We start from the raw sequence: 3830 nt of genomic DNA on the forward strand, positions 1-3830 counted from the left end.
GTTCTTCACGTCCAACTGATGAATCGCCCAGGCGCGGGAGACTACTATGCTGTGGACGGTGTGGATGGTGGCCGGCTTGACGCCGGGCTGAACATCTCGTCATAGTCGATGCTGTGTCGCTGGGAGAAGCCGCGGACCACCCAACGGGCTTTGTGACGGGCAAGGGTGCCGTCGGAGTGGTACTTGTGCTTGAAGATCCACTTGCCCGTCACCACGTTAGCACCAGGATGACGAGGTACAAGTCGCCAAGTGCCATTGTCTAAGAGTGCCTGGTACTCCTCCGCCATGGCAGCACGCTAGTTGGGATCAGCCAACCCGCTGCGATAGTTCGCCGGAAGTGGGGAGATGACGAAGGTCATCGCAGACAAGTTTAGCCGATCAACCAGACGAAGCGATCTGGTCTGTGATTGAGTCACAGGCCGGGAAGGGGCGGGCGCTGGCATCGGCACCTGTGCTAGTGTTGTCGGTCGAAACCCACCGGCGAGCAGCGACAGGCAACACGAAGAGCCGGGAGGTCGCCGGAGCACTGGCAGGCACTGCTCCCTCGTCGACGGCCCGCAATTCCGTCACGCGCCCAGAGAATGTATGGAAAGCCGGGCGTGCCACCTGACCTATACCCGATCAGGAGGGTGCGACCATGCTCCAAACAGTTTCCTGCATAAAAAGACATGTGTAAACATAAGTCCGAGCCGTGGTCGGCTCCCCGGGACGACTCTTGCATCGGCTTTAAAGAGCCGATCGAGTCCCGGTGTCAGATGGGATCTGTTGCATCCAGATATTGATGAATAAAGCAAATAACTGTAAAGCTGCTTCAATTAAATCTAATTGATCTAATCCACAATGGTAAAGGCTTCACTGCTAGATCGGAACATCCTACACGTGACTGGGCCTAATAAACGTAACAGATAACTAAACCATAACCAAAAATAGAGGCCTAAGAACTAGCAAGAGCCGATTCCCGGATCAATTCCCTATTAAGACTAAAGCAAAGCATCTAACACGCCACCGGATCGTCCAACCCGTTTGCAAGGCCTAACCTAGCAGATATTACGCCAACTCTTAAGAACAAGAGCAAACCGTAACAGATCAGATCTACTAAACATAAAAGAAGCAGGGTGTTGTCTCTGTGCAACTAATTCTATGCGACGAGAACTAGCATGAGATTGAAACGTGACTGCACAGAGACAACATGATATTCGTAGATGATAAGCAACGAAGCGCAACGGATCTACTAAAAGTCCATGCTACGAACATCAAGATAACTAGCATTACTCGCCATCAAAAACTGCTTCAGTACGAGTAATACCAAGGTAAAAGCAAGAACAACGCTGCCCTGATCGCGAGAAGCGATCAGGGCAGCATGGAGCTTACTTGGACGAAACCCTAGGATTAGGGGTGGCGATGCGCCGAGATTGTTGTTTGTGAGACGTGATGACGCTCTTCTCTTCATGAATAACATAGGGTACATATTTATAGTCCGGAGACTTGGGAAACAATCTAAACTAATCTTGTCCCGATCGGACTCTATCTCTAATCTTAAACTAAATCTAAGATACATGGCCCATGTGGCCCAGATGCTCACGCAGGAGCCGATTCACAAGTCTTCTTCAATCTTCTGCTTTAAGCTCATCTTGCTTTCGGCCCATAAATCAATCCTGTTAATTTATGGCGATAACACATGCCCCCATGGTTTTGGCAATGATAGTTCCAAAACCAATCCGTCGCTTCATCTTCCCGTTAATGCTCTTTAAACACACTGCAACCACCGAGGAAGACGCAACGTCTCTGCAACTGGCTTCTCGTAAAATGTGAAAACTGCCGATCCGACTCCCATCTTTTCACTATTTAATCTCACCCGAATCGGCTCTTCTCCATAGCAAACTCCTTCTTCCTCCCAGAGCCAGTAGCACAGAAAACCCCAATCTTCCAGCACCAGTAATGGCAATCTCTTCCTCCTCCGACTCCAACTCCTTCGGAAACTCTTCCTCCTCTTCTTCCCCTTCTTCTTCCCCCCTCCCTGCTTCTTCCATCGACTCTATTCCGGAGAGTCGGGAGCCGACGCCGGAGTGGGACCCGACTGCAGCGTACGAAGCGCTGGCTCCTCTGCATTGGGATGCAAAGGAGTTCGACTTCGGGGTCGTCTCCGAGGAGGACGAGCCCAAAACTGAAGGAGAAGACCTCCGGCTCCTGTTCCGGGAGGAGTCGGAGAGCGGTGAGGAGGAAGATCCCTCTTTGGACGAAGTCGACCCCTCCTCGGAAGAGGAAATCGACTCCCCGTCCGACGACGACGAGCCGATGGGTGGAAAGCCCTTTCGGTTCCTCAGGTCCTCCGAGGAGGACAGCGAGGAGGAGAAGAGCGGCGGCGGCGACGGCTGGAGTGACTTCGGGTCTGAAGGCGGTAGCAGCGCCTTCAGCAGCGACGACGATGACGACGATGATGACAGCGATGACGGCGACAGCGGGGGTGCGCCGGCCCGAAGCCCCAAGTGTCGTAGGTACTAGGTACCAATGAGCAGTGGCAGTAGTATCGTAGAGGTAGAATCTCAAAGCCGAAGGATCGATTCCTTTGTAAAATCGGCTTTCCTTGTAATGAACTTTCCTTTAATGAAATCAAATTCACTTTAATTTTGTGTGTTTGATTACCTTCCAAAAGCCGATGGCAACGCATCAGGCTCCTATAAATATCCAAGAGCAGACAGAATTCAAACTAGAAGCAACCCGCACAAGAGTAGAGTAACACTTCCACCTTGAACCGAACTCTTGAACCCGAGCATAATTCGAAAACCCAGTTCTACGAATTCGAGCAAGAACTCTCCAAGCACCCGGAATTCGAATCAAAACCCACAACAATCAAACCCTAAGTCAACAGATCTGAATCATGGCAGATTCTGCAGCTCAGACGACAAGCTCTGCAATCGATGATGCGGCAATCTGCGGCCTGAAGGTAATATTCGGCCTAATCCTTTAGTTTTTCTTCAGCTTACTAAGCTTCCGAAACTAAAACTTTGAAACATGACACCATACGCATACTTCTGAATTTCTGAACTTCAGGTGTCAGACATCCTTCTGCCGCATCCCTCCAATCCAAAATCTTTATGTCTTGGCCCACAAACCCATGAAAACCCCATAGATTTGATCTCTTGTGAAGCAAATAGGATCCCTTTTGTGAGTCAAAACATCGATCTGAACCTCTGGGCCGACTAGCTTAAGAGCCTGGCCTAATCCCCCTGAGAGTTGGATTACATGGTACAACAGAGTAGCAAAAACTCACATGCCCTTATGGCAGGATTTGAACATAGCCGATGCACTTAGTTTATCACTGTCTCCACTTGACAAAGATGAAAATCTTCTGAAAACCATCGGCTATTTCTGGTCTGATACTCTGAATTGTTTCCTCTTTGGTCAAGGACCCATGACCCCTACTCTGCTGGATGTCACCATGATCACTGGCCTAGACATTAGTTCTCCTAATCCTGCTGCTCACAAAATGACAGAAGTCCCCTTCAAACTTTCCTCCAAGGTTAACTGCACAAACTGGGGTACTTACATGAGTTAGCACATGAAAACAAAAGGTCCAGTGACTGAGAAGGAACACACAGCCTTCTTAAATCTTTGGCTAGAACACTTCATCTTCTGTGGTCCTTCTTTAGCTCCAACTAAAAACTATCTTCCCTTAGCCGATCACCTGGCCCATGGTAATCACACCGGCCTAGGCAAACTCTTTCTTGGAGAAACCTACAAATATCTCCATTTAATGACATCTAACTTGCTTAACCACAAGAAACTGAGAACTGGAGGCCCTTGGTGGTTTATTCAGTTGTGGGCACAAC

The sequence above is a fragment of the Panicum virgatum genome, chromosome 1N, assembly GCF_016808335.1.
Source record: "Panicum virgatum strain AP13 chromosome 1N, P.virgatum_v5, whole genome shotgun sequence".
NCBI lineage: Eukaryota > Viridiplantae > Streptophyta > Magnoliopsida > Poales > Poaceae > Panicum > Panicum virgatum.